This window comes from Oryx dammah, unplaced genomic scaffold, assembly GCF_014754425.2.
Source record: "Oryx dammah isolate SB20612 unplaced genomic scaffold, SCBI_Odam_1.1 HiC_scaffold_4, whole genome shotgun sequence".
NCBI lineage: Eukaryota > Metazoa > Chordata > Mammalia > Artiodactyla > Bovidae > Oryx > Oryx dammah.
The window spans coordinates 20061301-20079607 of record NW_024070188.1 but is presented as its reverse complement, the minus strand read 5'-3'; the positions used below and the strand labels follow the sequence as shown (position 1 = coordinate 20079607).

General features: G+C 42.1%; 1 non-coding gene across 1 annotated transcript; it reads left to right on the top strand.

Moving 5' to 3' along the window:
* The first annotated feature begins 3227 nt into the window (after nucleotides 1-3227).
* Nucleotides 3228-3353, top strand: LOC120863160. The gene has a single exon (XR_005720957.1). It is a non-coding gene; the product is annotated as a U6atac minor spliceosomal RNA (small nuclear RNA).
* Nucleotides 3354-18307: the final 14954 nt, after the last annotated feature.

Genomic DNA, 18307 nt, shown 5'->3' with positions numbered 1-18307 from the left:
AGAGAAACGCTAAATAGATGGTCATCTTGAATCAAAACTTGAGTTGATCCAGTTCAACATAATTCAGATATAAACAATTTTCACCTAACAGTAGGATACAAATTCTATTCAAGTTCTTATAGACTATAAACGAGGAGACACTGGAACATTTCCAGGGACATGAACAAGGTGCAAAACTTTCATGATCTAAAGGTATTTCTAGTGCTTTTTGGATCTGCTATATCCTTCTACTTCTCTGTATATTCATTCTATTAATTTTTGAGAGTTTGATATTGAAATACCAACTAAAAATCTTAATTGAGCTATCTAAAAAATAATTGTAATATCCAGTGAAACTACATGTAACCGTGTTCTGTATTTTCCAAGTCTCCTATAAATGTTTTATCATTAAAAAAACAGTAAAGAAAAAATGAAACGAATACTTCAAAGAATAAAAAAAAATGTGAGTTGATAAGAATGTCCATGTGCAAGTCCAATTGAGGCCAAAAGAGAAACAACTGCAGTAAATACACGGCCTGGTGGGAAGCCCTCACGCACAGACCATCTTAAGGGACTCTAAAAGCAGTGCTCAAATGGAGAGAGGAAAGCAGGCCTGCCGAGAATCCTGCATATGGAAGCAGGAGATCGCACCTCACTATGACAGGTTCTCCGAGGAAGGACGAGGGGATCCCGCCGATTACACGATGGCAGATGCATAAGCCAGGGCGGTACCACAGCCCAAGGTTGTTCAGGAAAAGTCCAAAGTACACCTCCACATCTTTCCCCTCACTGAACCAGTTTCATCAGTGACAGCCCCTAAAGCATTATTTGGCTTTTGCTTTTGGTAATTTGTTCTTTGTAGCAAAATATACTTAAGATTTGCTATTTTAACCATTTTAAGTGCACAATTCCTTGGCATGAAGTACATTCACAATGTTGGGCGCCGTCACCACTCTCAATTTTCAGAATTGATTCCAAAATTGATGATTTTTCCACCATCCCAAACAGAAATGTTGTGCCTGATAAAGAATAACTCCCCTTTCCCCCAGCCCCCTAGCCTCCCAGCCCCTCGTAATTTCCATTTTACTTAATTTCTATGAATTTGCCTAGTGTAAGTATCTCATATAATTGAAACCATATAATATGGGTCCTTATGCGTCTGGACTATTTCATGTGCATAATGTTTTCCAAGTTTATCCAAGGTGCAGCTTGTATCAGAATTTCATTCCTTTTTAAGGCATCCCAGTATGGATGGATATACCACATTTCATTTGCGCAGTTTGTCTGCCAGTGGACATTTGGGTTGCCTCCATCTTTTAGCTGTTATGAATAGCACAAGGATTGGTTTAATCACTGAAGCATTTTAAGCAAAATGGAAATCTGATCAGATTTCTATTTTAGGAAAATCATCCCACATATCTACAGTCAAGTTCCAGACAGAAAACAAATTATATCAGTTATTTTATTTTATTTTTTATACACCCTTCAATTAGATTTATTAATTGTTTTAATTCTGTGATTTTTTTCTGTAGTAATTTATTTTATTTAACTTTTTTAATTTTTTAAATTTATTTATTTTAATTGGAGGCTAATTACAATATTGTATTGGTTTTGCCACCCATCAACATGAATCCATCATGGGTGCACACGTGTTCCCAATCCTGAACCCCCCTCCCACCTCCCTCCCCATACCATCCCTCTGGGTTATCCCAGGGCACCAGCCCCAAGCATCCTGTATCCTGCATCAAACCTAGACTGGCAATTTGTTTCTTATATGTATATCAGTTATTTTAATAGAATTTAACGTAAAGAGTTATTAGCTAGATAAATGAAAAGGCAAGAAGAGACCAGTACATTATCACAGGAGTGGGAACTATAGAAGGCAGCTGCTACCCCTAGGGATTGGGGATACAGGGATAAGAAGTTGCCAAGATGCAAGAGAAGCCCCTTGAAGCTGAATCTCAGACCCTTGAAGAGAGAGTGCCACTCAACTGGTATTGGCGTCTCTGAGCTTTGGGGGGGCACTGTGGTATTTGGACCCCCAAACATTGAGGAAGAGTGCTGCTCAGCTAGTATCAGTGTCTCTGTGCTCAGAGAAGACCCATGTGACTGGGACCCCACCTTCTAAGGGGGCATTGCTTGGCTGGTGCTCGTATCAGTGGACGTGATGAAAGTAATTCTGTGAGTATTGTAAAGACTGCAAGCTGAATTCAAATGCTGATGCAGGAATGAGCTGGCACAGCTGGGTAAAGAGGCGAGGTGGGCAAATCACATCAATAAAAACAAGAAGCTGCTCTTCTCCCACCTCCAGTCTTACAGGCTTCTCCTAGGGCCCCTGTTGCCAGAGCCTGGCAGGGATCCACTTAGCAGGGCAGAAATGTGGTCATAGAGACCCCGCCCCAGTGTTGCTAAACAGAGTACCAGTGGTTTGAAGCCAAGAGACGATGACTTAATATAATAATAGTCCCACTGCAACAGGGGAAGAAGTTGGAGGCATCAGGAGCCTGGCATCAGGAATAAAGGGTGTGTTGGGCATATTCCCAGTGGTAGATGATCCTTGGGGGTGGTGGCCCAGTTTGACATCCCTACATTGGGAATGGTCCTCCATGACCACGTCTGTATTACATAACTCCATCCACTGACCATAGCTGACTTATCAAGCAAGGGTGATCACCTTACCCAAGCTGAACTCAGGTCCTCTTTCTAACCTTTGAAATTTGGAAAAGATAGACCTAAACCCTGGGGCTCAGTCAAGCTGAGTCAAGTAAGTGGGTCTGCGGACACTTCCTGCTGAGGTCATCAGAGCTCATTGGGCCCTTCCCTTCCCATATTCTTGGTTGTTCAATTCTAGCTCAGATCCCAGGAGATAACCCAGAAACCATCCAAAAAATTCTCCCTTTTCTTTAAGCTAGCCAGAGCCCTTTCTGTTGCTTCATGTTTTCTTTAGCCTCCCAGAGTTTACATTCCTGGGGAGTTTAAGAAATGTAAACAATATCAACACTGAGGGTTGCTAAGCGTTCTGAGAGGGAAGGAGAGGGAGCGGAGGGTGTGAGACAGAGGGGGGGCACCTAAGCTCCTGGGGGTGGGGTGAAAGTGAGGGAGAAGCAGGAATGGGGTGGGTGGTGTGGTTGAATGTTCCAGATGCAGGAGTCAGCTTGAAAGCCCACAGGTTAAAAAAAAAGAAAAAGTGTGACACATTTGAGTGAATGAAAGCAGCTCAGAATGGCTCGTGTGAAGAAGTAGGTGGAGTGTCATACGAAAGGCAAGAAGGTTAGCACTCGCATTGACAAGGATGGAAGAAGCCCTTGGACCCGACAACTCGCGTATGGTCAAAGCATTGCCACCTATTTTGTGGCATCTAACCATTGTTTTTAAATGAAAATAGAAACATACATACAGAGAACAGGTTAGTGGTTATCAGAGGGGTTCCAGTGTGGTGACACATGGAAACTAAGATTTTGGTGGTAAGCAAGTTGGTCCCATCACTTCATGGCGAACAGATGGGGAAACAGTGGAAACAGTGACATATTTTATTTGGGGGGGCCCTAAAATCACTGCAGATGGTGATTGTAGCCATGAAATTAAAAGACACTTGCTCCTTGGAAGAAAAGTTATGACCAACCTAAACAGCATATTAAAAGCAGAGACATTACTTTGCCAACAAAGGTCTGTCTAGTCAGAGCTATAGTTTTTCCAGTAGTCATGTATGGATGTGAGAGTTGGACTATAAAGGAAGCTGAGTGCCGAAGAATTGATGCTTTTGAACTGCAGTGTTGGAGAAGACTCTTGAGAGTCTCTTGGACTGCAAGGAGATCCAACCAGTCCATCCTAAAGGAAATCAGTCCTGAGTATTCATTGGAAGGACTGATGTTGAAGCTGAAACTCCAAAACTTTGGCCACCTGATGAGAAGAACTGATTCATTTGAAAAGATCCTGATGCTGGGAAAGATTGAAGGCAGGTGAAGAAGGAGATGACAGAGGATGAGATGGTTGGATGGCATCACCAACTCAATGGGCATGAGTTTGAGTAAACTCCAGGAGTTGGTGATGGACATGGAGGCCTGGCGTGCTGCAGTCTGTGGGGTCACAAAGAGTCGGACATGGCTGAGTGACTGAACTGAACTGAAGGTGTAATGTATACAGAAGTAGAAATAGAATGTATACACGAATCTTATATACTGTTATAAACCAATGTTACCTCAATAAAAAATAAATTAAAAAGAAAAAAAGAAGCAGGTGGATTAGAAAGGCATCAGTTCAGTTACTGGAGGTTTATTATTTACCAGGCATGACTGTGAGCAGTTCTAGGTGCTAACTGATTTGGTCCTTGTAACAATCCAAAGAGGAGGCGATATTGTTGGGAGACATGGCTCCCTGGGAAGATGGAGATTGTTTCTCCTCCAGAGCACAGGCAGGTTTGTTTATTATATTTTTCTATTATCATAAAGGATAATGTCCCCTGCCAGACCAAATTTTTGGTAGATTTGCTCACAGCCATTTCAAGAGTTAGGATTCTTCAGCTCAGGGTTTTCAGCTGTGATGCAAATGAACCACATGCATAGCATCTACCTGGCTTTGCATCATCGCCTCACCCTGGGGACCTTGGAGGATAAGGGGAACCAATTCAAACATGAAGTTCATGTCACCTGCTGTGCTGGGAATGATAGAGCCCTCTTCCTCTGACCTGAGAGTCTTGTGTCTTCTGCCAGCATCCATGGAAGAGAGGCAAGCTGGCTGGTAAGTAGGGTAAATTCCCAGACTCTTCGGACTTCTTAACCAAATTTTCTTCTTCTTCTGGAGGAGAAACAGACACAAAGTCACAAAGCTGGTTTGCAAGCTAAAACATGAATAACGTAGACCAGCTCCAGAGCCTGAGGCTTTACCTACAGTGACGAGACTGAAGAGCTACATCCACGGGAGTTTGTCAGCCATGCTAGAGGTTAAATACATCATAAGAGCAAGTAGCAGTCTATTAATTTGGGTGGGCTTGCTACTGTAACAGGCAGATGTCAATATGCATTTTGGCTCAAACTCAACAGAAAATGATTTCTTGCTGATGTGATAGTTTGCAGCAGAAGAATCTGGTCAGTGGGCAGCTATGTTCCACGTGGTATTTCAGGAACTCAACTTCCATCTTGTGGCTCCCTAGGGTCTTGTCTGTTTCCAGCCAGAAGAGATGAGAAGAGAGGATGGTAAACCACATTTATTTCTTAAAATCCATGGCCCAGGGACTTCCCTGGAGGTCCAGTGGTTAAGAATCCGTGTTTCCAGTGCAGGGGGCCTGGGTTCAATTCCTGGTTGGAGAACTAATCCTATATGCTATGCTGCTGCTGCTGCTAAGTCGCTTCAGTTGTGTTCGACTCTGTGCAACCCCATAGACGGCAGCCCACCAGGCTCCCCCATCCCTGGGATTCTCTAGGCAAGAACACTGGAGTGGGTTGCCATTTCCTTCTCCAATGCATGAAAGTGAAAAGTGAAAGTAAAGTCACTCAGTCGTGTCCGACTCTTAGCGACCCCATGGACTGCATCCACCAGGCTCCTCCATCCACGGGATTTTCCAGGCAAGAGTACTGGAGTCGGGTACCATTGCCTTCTCTGATATGCTATGGGGGCAGGCCAAAAATAAATAAATGTAAAAGGAAAGGTTTGAATTTTACAGAGAGCGTATTATTTATGGTAATACAGATAAATTTTTTTTTAATCCATGGCCCAGCGGTGACTGGCACCATGTTTACCAGCATTCCATTGGCAAGAACTAACCACATGGTCACACCAGGGAACAAAGGAGCCTGTCAGAGGCACCCTAATCCGAACCTCACCCTACTGAAAAGAGCATAAACCCCGGAGCACAGCCATTGCTCTGCGCCAGAGTCACTCAGAGACTGAAACAAGGATAGCAGGTTAGACTGAAACAGTAGATTTGAAGGAAGAGAAAAGACAGCAGACAGGAAAGAAGCCAGGGATGTGTTATAGTAATCTAGGTGAAACTGGTGGAATAAAGCAAGCAGGAGAAAATGAGGAGGAAGCTGGGACGTAGAGGAAATCAGGAACTATTCAGAGGGTGAAATCTACAAGACGCTCTCTCTCCGCTAAAGCTACCTCCACGCTCTTACCTAGCCATGGGCTTGCTGGCCTTTTTTGATCTTGTCCCTGACTCTACTCCTGGTTGTAAATTCACAGCCTAATAATAAATGTTAGAGGGGGAAGGAGGAAAGAGATAGAGTTAATACAAAAAAAAAAAAAAAAGAAAATTCAAAATAAACACTTCTCTGCAGATCTGCACACTCTCACTGAGACACACTCCAGACCCAGAATCACCCCTCTCCACAGTCCCATGGAGAGGGAGTGGTGAGCAACAAATAATTTATTTGTGAATAATCTATGCTTATTTAAGGAACACTTTCGTGTGTGGGGGTGTGTGAAGGGATCTGTGTTCTAGGTCTTTATCATAAAGATACACAGACTACGGAGACTGCACACGGCGTAAAATCCAGATGAGATTTCCCAAGAAGCCAACTGTAATATAGAGATTGGCACATAGGAAAGTTTGTTTGGGAAGGATTGCTCCAGGAGTCATTGCCTGCAGAGTCATGGAGGCAGTACAGTTGGTCAGAGGGAGAAACTGGTCTTCAATGCAATAGAAACAAAGGCCTCATCCCATCCTACATGGAGATCTGGAGCTTGGGTGATGTGTAAGTCAGGGTTCTCCAGAGAGGAAAAACATATACATATATATATATATGTGTGTGTGTATATATATATATATATATATATGTTATATATATATATTATATATATAAAATCTCCAGAGAGAAAGAACCAATTACACACATATATATGTATTGCAAATTCTCCCTTACTCTGCCTTTTTGTTCTATTCAGATCTTCAACAGATTGAATGATGCCCACCCACATTGGGGTGGGCCATCTGTTTTATTCAGTCCAACAATTCAAATGCTAATCTTTTCCGGAAACACCCACGGGCAGACCCAAAAATAATGTTTAACCAGGTCTCTGGGCATAGTTTGGCCCAGTCAAGTTAACTCAAAATTAGCCATCACAGATGGCCTTCAGAATTGTCCTAAATTGAGGGAAGGAGACAGGGCATTTGTACAATATGACTAAATCAACCAGTCATATTGGGTTTGGGCTACCCTCAGGAAGGTGGCAAGAGCTCAGGCAAGCATCTGTCTAGTTGAGGAAAGTCCCAAAGAGGAGCTGGGTGAAGGACTGTCAGCTGTCAACATTTCTAGAAGCTGAGGTCCTACTATCTGGGTTCTGGAAAGGGGTGGAGAGATCAGGATATCACACCTCAGTGTCATATATGTATATATTCGTGCATGCGTGCCAAGTCGCTTCAGTCATATCTGACTTTTTGCGAACACTATGGATATCCATGGGATTCTCCAGGCAAGAATATGAAGTGGGTTGCCATGCCCTCTTCCTGACCCCCTGGAAGAGGTTCAGAGGTTCAGATGTGGGACTGAACCCACATCTCTTACATCTCTTTCATGGGTGGGCAGGTTCTTTACCACTAGTGCCACCTGGGAAGCCTATGTGTATATATATATGCCTGAATGCATAAATAATATTTATGATAAATATTTGCAAATTGATTCTGGCCTTGACCATACACACACACGCACATTTTCACAATATGAGTGAGTGTGTTTCTAGAAATAAGACAGCATATTGTAACACAGAACTTATCTAACTACTGGAGCATGCATTTCTTATTTATTCTTGCATTCCATCCTAAAGAAATATAATATCCTAGGGGCAGATTTTAGCTTATCCCCAAATTAATAATGTAATTCTCTCTTAGGAATCTCTCTAATACAGTATATGCAAACAGGCCTTGGAGTGAAGCAGAACTGCCATTAGGTTCTAATTGGGCAGCATAGATCTGTGTAGTGATTCTCCGGTCACTTAATGTTTATCAGCTTCACTGTTTTTTTTTAATCTGTAATAGAGGAAACATTAAAGTACCTTTAGTGTTGTTGTGAGGACAAAATGAAATAATGTAAGTAAAACATTTAGCAAGATTGCTGGCACTAGAAAGCTTACAATAAAGGATGCTATGATTAATAGAGGATGGATTTAAATACCAATGGGCCCAATCGTGTCTGCTAGGAAACAGTGGTCAAGCAAGGCTCTCCAAGAACAGAAATAGTAAACATATTTCAGAAAGCTGCATGTAAACAAAGTCCAGTTTTGCTACCACAGATGAATGCTTGACAGCCTGCAAGAGGGTGAAAAGAGGTAAGACTTTGAAACAAGTTTGTATTTCACCTTAATCTGTACACTTAAACCCGCACGCGAAACCCTGACTAAGGGCAAGGTAGGGCATGCAGGGACTGGTCCCCATGTGTTGAGTAATCACCAACAAAAGCTTTATTCATCCATTCCCTCCAGGTCTAGATTTTAGGTCCTTTTCCCACGCCTCTGTGTCTATCTCTTCTTACAAGCCAGTTTTTAGGCTCCTTGTTTCAGTGTTTATAATTATAAGGAACACTCACAAACTATCTATGCAGAAATATTTGTGAGACTGCTTCCTGGGGACCTGGGAGGATGACATTTCCAGAATCCCCCACAGCCTGGTGGTTGATCATTGGATGAGCTCTAACCAATGAAACTGAAATAGAGGTTAGCAGGCCACTTCCATGGAGGGTGACCAGCTGTCCTGATTGTCCCAGAACTGAGGAGTTTCCCTGGATATGGAGCTTTCTGCTTTAAAACTAATAATAGCTCAGGGAAAGTCAGGTCAAATTCATCACCTTATGTCTTGACCTAGACCATAAAACCTCTTGCACATCTCGTGTTTTTTCTTCCTTCTAGTTTCTTAGATGAAGGTATATCATAAACACAGCAAGCTTGGAAGCAATAATTTGAAGATGTCAGAGCCAAATGTCCTCAAGAATAATCACCAGGAGAGGAAGCAACGTGACTGTCACTGATTGATCTGGAGCATCTACCATGGACTTTAAATGAATGAAAAATGCACTTTGATTGTGTTTGATTTGTTACCTGTTTTTGTAGCACTTCAGCCTATCCTGACTAATACAGAAGCATTCTACAAACTGAATTAAAATAGAGACTTTACCAACTCTTTACCATGTGAAGAGTTGACTCATTGGAAAAGACTCTGATGCTGGGAGGGATTGGGGGCAGGAGGAGAAGGGGACGACAGAGGATGAGATGGCTGGATGGCATCACTGACTCGATGGACATGAGTCTGAGTGAACTCTAGGAGTTGGTGATGGACAGGGAGGCCTGGTGTGCTGCGATTCATGGGGTCGCAAAGAGTTGGACACGACTGAGTGACTGAACTGAACTGAACAACTGTAGCAGTAAAGCAAACACATTTGAAATATATATGCTAATTTTCTGGGAAAGTATTGAAAGAGGAGAGTGAAAAACCTCACTTAAAACTTAACATTCAAAAAACTAAGATCACAGCATCTGGTCCCATCACTTCATGGCAAATAGAAGGGCAAAAGGTGCAAGCAGTGACATATTTTATTTTGGGGGGCTCCAAAATCATTGCAGGTGGTGACTGCAGCCATGAAATTAAAAGAAGCTTGTTCCTTCAATGTAAAGGTATGACAAACCTACATAGCATGTTAAAAAGTGGAGACATTTTGACAACAAAGGTCTGTATGGTCAAAGCTACAGTTTTTCCAATAGTCATGTATAGATATGAGAGTTGGACCTTAAAGAAGGCTGAATGCCAAAGAATTGATGCCTTTGAACTGCAGTGTTGGAGAAGACTCTTGAGAGTCCCTTGGACTGCAAGGAGATCCAACCAGTCCATCCTAAAGGAAATCAGTCCTGAATATTCATTGAAAGGAGAGGTGCTGAAGCTGAAGCTCCAATACTTTGGCTGCCTGATGGGAAGAACTGACCCATTTGAAAAGACTCTGATGCTGGGAAAGATTGGAGGCAGGAGGAGGAGGGGATGACAGAGGATGAGATGGTTGGATGGCATCACTGACACAGCGAACATGAATTTGAGCAAACTCCGGGAGATAGTGAAGAACAGGGAAGCCTGGTGTGCTACAGTCCGTGGCATTGCAAAGAGTCAGACACGACTTAGTGACTGAACAGCAACATCAAATTGAAAAGGAGGATGGAATTTCAGAACAATGAGAAGAAAGAAAGGGGGAAGAAGAGGCTGATGCTCATATAAATCCAGCGCATGTTCACCATAAAAAATTTCAAATCTTCTCTTAGAGGTTAATACGAATATAATGAAATGTATCACATACATTGACATCACAGGTGCTCCAGGGGACAGAGCAGGGGATGGAAGTCAGAGAATACAGATTCATACCAGTTGCATCAAATAGCAGTTGTGTAATGGTGAGTCACTAACCTCCCTGGCTTCGGACACGTCATCTGGGTATGAAGATGTGTTTGTCTTCTTTCTTTTAATTTTTATTTTTTGGATGTGCAGCAGGTGGGATCTTAGATTCCCAACCAGGGATCAAACCTGTGCCCATTGCCTTCCAAGCACAGAGTCTTAACACTGGACCACCAGGGAAGTCCCTGTTTTACCTTCTGATCAAACATCTTCTATGAGGCAGCCCTGGAGATACAAAGGTAAGATATTGGCAAAGTCTCCTAAACAGACAACAGGCGAGAAATGTCTGAAAAGTAGAGCGTTGCCTGGGACTGAAGCGAGGGGAAAGGAAAGTGACGTGAGGGGAGGTTTTAGGTCTTCTCTTTCTATTTGGAGGTGAGAGCTCTGGAGTGAAGCACCAAGTGCGTGGACTAAAGATCAGGGGAGCAGAGTCCAAGATCCAGGAGTCCACTGAGGAGCAGGACAGAAGAGCTCCCGGGTCAGCAAGCGTCCAAACGTATATTCCATACCTGCTCTGTGCCAGGCCTTATGCATCCTCTGGGATCCAAGGGTGAGGAAGACACTCTCCCCTAGTTCTTCTTAGTCCAGCAGAGTAGCAGATACACGTGCAACACAAAACCCAGTGACAGTGTTGTGTTGGAGCGGGGCGCAGGGGAGGGACCCGTGTGCAAAGCGATGACATTTGGGGCAGGCTTCCCAAGGCGCTGATGCTAAAGCCTAAGTGAAATGTTTGTTGGCTGGTGTAGGGGAGGGAGGAGGGGCTGAAAATGGGAGGGAGTTTGAAGAGGGGGCTGGAAGGGGCGACAGAGGAAAGAAGGTGCAAGGGACGGTGCCCCCTAGGAATACAGGAGCCGGAGCAAGAAAAGATCTTTTACGTTTTATTTTCTGGGCATGTTCAGGAGTTGGCTCCTTATCCTGAAAGTTATAAAAAGCCATGAAAGGCATGTCAGCAGAGGAATAGCCTGAAGGAACGTCCTGGCAGCGGTGAGGAGCAGGGGAGAGAGAGGGAGAAGGAGGACCGTTTGGAGCCTCTGAGATCATCCCGGTGGGAAATGACAAAGGCCTGAACCAAGGGGGTGAGAGAGGAGCCTAGGAGGTGAGAGGTGGGAGGCAGAAGGAACAGGAACCAGGAGCCGGGCCCGATTGCCTCCAGGGGGCGCGCTAACTGGAACCTGCGGGACCAGAGGCGCAGGTTCTCCAGGAAGGCTGAAGGTAAATAGAGAAGCGCAGACATCAAAGGGCAGAGACAGACTGAATCGAGACTGGAACCGGCCTCTGTGTACAGCTGTGAAGACGGAGAGGAAGATGGAGAGATATCTTGTGGTCAGGACTACGGAGAGGCCCTGAGTGACCTCAGAGCAGGCGGTGGCCTACCCAGAAATCTGCCGGGGGTGGGGCGCAGGGGTGAAAATCCTTGTGGAAGAAAAGATTGTGCAGTTCAGTTACTAACTCAGAAGCTTGGCGACATTTAGCTTGTGGCAAAAAAAAAAAAGACGAAATGGCTCTGATCCACCCAGATACACAGACCCCGTTCTAGTTAATAGCCACATTCTTGTTAAGCTGTGATATAATTAAGCAATTTCAAAGATAGTTTATTTAGTTTGGAGTCCTTTCCCCTTCGGAGGCCAATGCTTTTGAAACAGTGCTGTTTATCATCAAAATTTTACAGCATCTATCTGTTTGTAATTGGAGATTAAAAAAAAAAACTGGAAAGAAGGGGAAAGAGTTCATTTAACTAAAAAAGAAAAAAAGAGGTTTGTTGTGTCTTTAGAGTTTGCCTTTCCAGATGCTTGAACTGTCACCTTTTCATTTGATTATATTCAGAAAATTACAAGGGAGTGGCCTTCAGTAGAAATTTGAAAAAGAGAGAATTTAATTTGTCATTTGTGGTTATTCAAAACCCAGATGTAAAAAAAAAAAACAAAAAAACAAAAAAAAAACACCTAGATGTGTTTTTAAGAAACCTGTCTTGGGGATGACTCCATCCTACAGAAATGTGTTACCTGGAAATTCAGAGAAAGCCTTTAGATGCTAAGAGTCAAGTTCCGACTCAGCCGACAGAGAGAGCTGTATCTGCTCCCAGCCAGCATGGCACAGGTCGAATGAATAGCCAATGGCTTCACAAGGTCAGAGCAACATCAATGCCAGCAGGAGGCAGAAACCTAGGGTGGAGGTTTGGGGGAGGGGTGGAGGTGGGGAGGGCGGTGCTAAAGAGCACAAGCTCTGCAGTCAGCCAGATTTAGGTTTGAGACCTGCTTCTCCCACCTGCTAGGAGCTTCCCTGGTGGCTCAGATGATAAAGAATCTGCCTGCGATGCAGGACACCCCATTTTGATCCCTGGGTCAGGAAGATCCCCTGGAGAAGGGAATGGCAACCCACTCCAGTATTCTTGCCTGAAGAATCCCATGGACAGAGGAGCCTGGTGGGCTACAGTCAATGGGATCTCCAAGGGTCAGACATGATTGAGTGATTAACACTAACTCTGCCACCTGCTAAACTGTCAACCTGACCACATTCCTCAATCTTCCTCAGTTTCAATGGAACTGCTCTTGATCTGGTCCAAATGGAGTCAGCACTTCCTTACTGGGGAAAGATCTGATTCCTTCCCACTGCAGGCCCACCCCAACTGCATTAGAGGCAATTTGGTTAGACATATCTCCCATTTTACAGACAACATTTTATGTAACAAATTCTACCGAAGAGAAGATTTTTCTTTTCTAACAGGTAGGAGGCGTTTGGGAATTCTAATCCTAGTTGCTCAATTCTCTGCTCTCATATCAAAATGTCACTGAATAAATTGGAAAAGCCACCAGTGTATCATGTTTAAGGTAAGGAGCTAAAGGATAAATTCTAACCACAGGCAGATGCTGAAAGGGTTACATTTCAGAAACTATATGCTGTATCAGAAACGTGGTCACACGTTTCTCTCTAGCCACTAACCATGATGAAGAAACATAAAAGGCACATCCCAGACACTAAACTTCAAGAACTGGCAGACAGGCATATTTACTTAGTTAGTTACAAGGATGTGAATTTTGTTTATCTTCATTTATAAGATTCATTCTGGCCCTGGTTCAAAAACTCATTAGGAATCTACAATGTCCTCTAAGTTACTAAGAGAGCTAAGATTATACATCTCTAATAAGCTCCTATACTTTGAGTAGCAAGAGCCTAATATAGTGTTCACCTGAACTTCTCTGAAAATAAGAATCACTTGGAGCCTCCAGTGAACTAAGAATGGATTACTGGTTCCCAATTCAGACCTACTGAATCAAAATTTCATAGGAAGAGGATGGAAATCTGCATGTAGAGTAAGCGTCCCAGTTGATTATTATCTTCAAAGAGATTTAGAGTAAACCAAGGAGTTACTCAGGCTTTATTACTCACTGTATCTGTGTTCACATATAATGAGAGAATCTCTGTGTATGCTCCTGTCAGTCTGACCCTCCCGATGGATAACTGAAACCCTGGATAAATAACTACCTGAACTAACAAAAGTAAGTAGAGTTTGGAAAGGAGTTGATACTCAAAAGAAGGGACTGGTAAAGGGTTACTTCCCATTTTTTATAGCATTTAGCCTCATATCAGTCATGTTGAAGTCTGCACTATTCAGGGCAACTAAAACTTCAAAAACAAAATACCTAAAGTCTCAGAGGACAGAGTTCAGGGCAATCACTGCCACTAAAATGTGAAGAGAGACGATGATAGAAAGTGAAGACCCAGAGGGGAAAAGCCTCAAATTCTGTGTACAAACTTTTGTCCAAATCTCGGGCTGAGCTCTGAACCATGATGCATGAGTAGGTCAGCCTACAAGCAAACTAGCTGAAGATCAAAGGACTGAATGGAGATTGGAGTGGCTGACAAGAGGCAGAGTTTGAAGTTTAAGTCCAGTAAACTTAATTAGCAGCTAAAACAAAATGGTTAACATTCTTTAGAAGACTATGATAGAATCCAGAGTCTGCCTAACATAACATTCACAATATCCAGGACAGAAGCCAAAGTTACTCAGACACAAAAAGACAAAAATTGTATGATTCTATTTATATGTTGTTGTTGTCGTTGCTTAGTCACTAATTTGTGTCCGACTCTTTTTTGACTCCATAGACTGTAGACCACCAGGTTCCTCTGTCCATGAGATTTTCCAGGCAAGAATACTGGAGTCGGTTGCCATTTCCTTCTCCAGGGGATCTTCACGACCCAGGGATCAAAGCCAAGTTTTCTGTGTTGGCAGGCAGACTTTTTAACCGGTGAGTCACCAGGGAAGTCCTCTATTTATGTGAGGTACCTAGAATAGGCAAATTCATGAGACAGAAAATTGATTAGTGATTGCAAGGGGCTGGGGAGGACGGGGTATGAAGAATTATTATTTAATGATTACAAAGTTTCCATTGCAAAAATGAAAAGTTCTGGAAATTTAGAGTAGTGCTGGTTGCACAATATTGTGAATATGCTTATGCCACTGCAATAACACTGAAAATGGTTAAAACAGCAGATTTTATGTTATGTATATTTTGCCATGAGGAAAGAAAAAACAGAATAAGCCTGATGTAGCAAAAACCAAAAATACCTTCTGTGAACTCATCAATAGAGTGAAAATAACAAAGATTTGGTGACCTTGAACATACATCATAGAAAGTTGAAGAACAAAGGGAAAAAAAGAATTTTAAAAAGAGAGAGAACTGTGGGAAAATTATAAGCATGTAACGGGAGAAGGCTATGGCACCCCACTCCAGTACTCTTGCCTGGAAAATCCCATGGATTGAGGAGCCTGGTAGGCTGCAATCCATGGGGTCGCTAAGAGTCGGACACGACTGAGCGACTTCACTTTCACTTTTCACTTTCATGCATTGGAGAAGGAAATGGCAACCCACTCCAGGGTTCTTGCCTGGAGAATCCCAGGGACGGGGGAGCCTGGTGGGCTGCTGTCTATGGGGTCGCGCAGAGTTGGACACGACTGAAGCGACTTAGCAGTAGCAGCAGCAACATACATGTAATAGGGATACCAGAAAGAGAAGAGAGAAGATAACAGAAGAAATGTTTGAAGTAATAATGGCTAAGAATTTTACAGAACTAATGACAGACAACAAAGCTTGGATCCAGGTAGCTGAGAGAACAGCACTCAGGAGAAATATGAAAAATGTACACTTAGGAATATTATATTATAACTGCAGAAAATCAAACTCAAGGAGAAATTTTTGAAAAAATTCAGAGACTAATAACACCTTACTTACAGAGGAACAAAAATAAGTATATCATACTTATATTTGGAAACCATGCAAGCAAAAAGAGTATAGACTGAAATATTTTAAATGTTTAAAGGAGGAAAAAAATGCCAGCCTAGAATTCTGTATCTAGTGAAATTGTCCCTCAAGTGAAGAAATAAAGATTCCCTCAGACAAACAAAAATTGAGGGAACTTGTTGCCAATGGACCTGTCTTGTATAAAATGTTATTTTTTAAGTTATTCAGAAAGAAAAAAATTATACAGAAACTCAGATCTACATAAAGAAATGAAAAACATTATAAATGAATAAGTAAAGATAGAATAAAATATTTTATTATTTTTATGCTTAATTGATCTAACCAAAAATATTTTGTTCAAAATAATTGGCAACTATGGGAAAGACCCTGACGCTGGGAAAGATGGAAGGCAGGAGGGGAAGGGGACAACAGAGGACAAGATGTTTGGATGGCATCACTGACTCAGTGGACATGAGTCTGAGCAAACTCTGGGAGATAGTGAAAGACAAGGAATCCTGTGTGCTGCAGTCCATGAGGTTGCAAAGAGTCAGACATGACTTAGTGACTGAACAACAACATAATTTATATACTAACTAAAGAAAGGAATAATATATATGCATTTAAAACCAGAGAAGTCAGAAAAAGCATGGAAGACAAAACAAAGGAAAAAAAGAAAACAAGGCAGAAAATAGAAAGCGAATAAAAATATGGTGGACATTAATCAATAATTACTTAAACATGAATGTATAAAAACACCAACTAAAATGTAAAAGTTATTAGAGTGGATAAAAACAGAAACAAAAAAGAAAAAAACAAGACAACTATATGTTGTTTAAAAGAAGTCCACTTTAAATATAAAGACAAATAGATTGAAATTAAAGGGACAGAAAGAGATATACCATGATAGCACTAATCAAAAAAAGTAACTATATTAATTATGAACATAGCAGATTTCAGAACAAGAAAAATAAGGATAAAGAGACACATCATATGACAACAAGAAAGCATAGCAATCCTTAATATGTGTGTATCTAATAACAGTATCAAAATACATCTTGTATTTTGAACATCTTGACAAAAGTTGTTCAATTCAGTTCAGTCATTCAGTCATGTCTGACTCTTTGTGACCCCATGGACTGCAGCACACCAGGCTTCCCTGTCCATCACCAACTCCCAGAGCTTACTCAAACTGATGTCCATTGAGTCGGTGATGCCATCCAACCATCTCATCCTCTGCCGTCTCCTCCTCCCACCTTCAATCTTTCCCAGCATCAGGGTCTTTTCAAATGCGTCAGTTTTTCACATCAGGTGGCCAAAGCATTGGAGCTTCAGCTTCAACATCAGTCCTTCCAATGAATATTCAAGACTGATCTCCTTTAGGATGGACCGGTTGGATCTCCTTGCTGTCCAAGGGACTCTCAAGAGTCTTCTCCAAAACCACAGTTCAAAAGCATCAATTCTTTGGCGCTCAGCTTTCTTTACAGTCCAACTCTCACATCCATACATGAATACTGGAAAAACCATGGCTTTGACTAGATGGACCATTGTAGGCAAAGTAATGTCTCTGCTGTTTAGAGAGACTTTAAAAGTTGTTAGACCTACAAAAATAAATAAATAAAAGAATCCACTATTATAGTGGAAGACTTCAAAAACCCTCTATCAATAGTTGAGGGGTCCAACAGACAAAAAATCAGTAAACATATGGTTGAATTGAACAGCACCATCGATTAACTGATCTAAATGACATTTATACTTATTTCATATAACAGCAAATTACACAGTCTTCTCAAGCTCCCATGGAACATTCATCAAGATAGACCACGCTGTGGGCCATAAAATTCACTTTATCAAATTTAAAAATGTAGAAATCATACAAAGCTGCCTTCAGATCACAATGAAATTAATCACAATGAAAGAAATCAATAGCAGAAAGATATCAAGAAAATCCCCAAATAATTAGAGATTAAACAGTATATCTCAATAAGTTTCAAGAGAATTTTAAAAAATGTTTTGAACTCAATGAAAATACAACTTATCAGCAGATGCAATGAAAACAGTGCTTGGAAGAATGTGTATAGTGTTGGATGCGTATTTTAGAACAAAGAAAGATCTAAAATCAATCATTATGCATATTTTAGAACAAAGAAAGATCTAAAATCAATCATCCCAGCTTCCACCCTAGGAAACTAGAACTTAGTGTGCGTGCTCAGTCGTGTCTGACTCTGCCACCCCATCGGCTACAGTCCATGAGATTATCCTGGTGAGAATACTGTGGTGGGTTGCCATTTCCTCCTCCAGGGGATCTTCCTGACCCGGAGATCAAGCCGAAGTATCCTGCACCTCCAGCACTGGTAGGCAGAGACTACCACTGAGCCATCTAGGAAAACTAGAGAAGAAAAGCAATAAAAGCCTAAGGTGAACAGAGAAGAGAAATAATAAAAAATTAGAGTCAAAATCAACAAAATTACAAAGAGAAAAACAATAGAGAAAATCAATGAAACCTCAAGTTGTTTAAAAGCTCAATAAAACTGGTAAAGCTCTAGGCAGGCAAACCACTTGAGGTACAGAAACACAGGTGACTTTGCTCCAAGTGACGCAACAAGGAAGTATCAATTCGGGATGTGAGTCCAGGCAGCCTGGCTGCAGCATCCACAGCAGGAACCACTAGACTGCAATTCCACCGTGGCTCCCCGCCCCCAGAACACTGCTGCTGTCTCACCTTCTC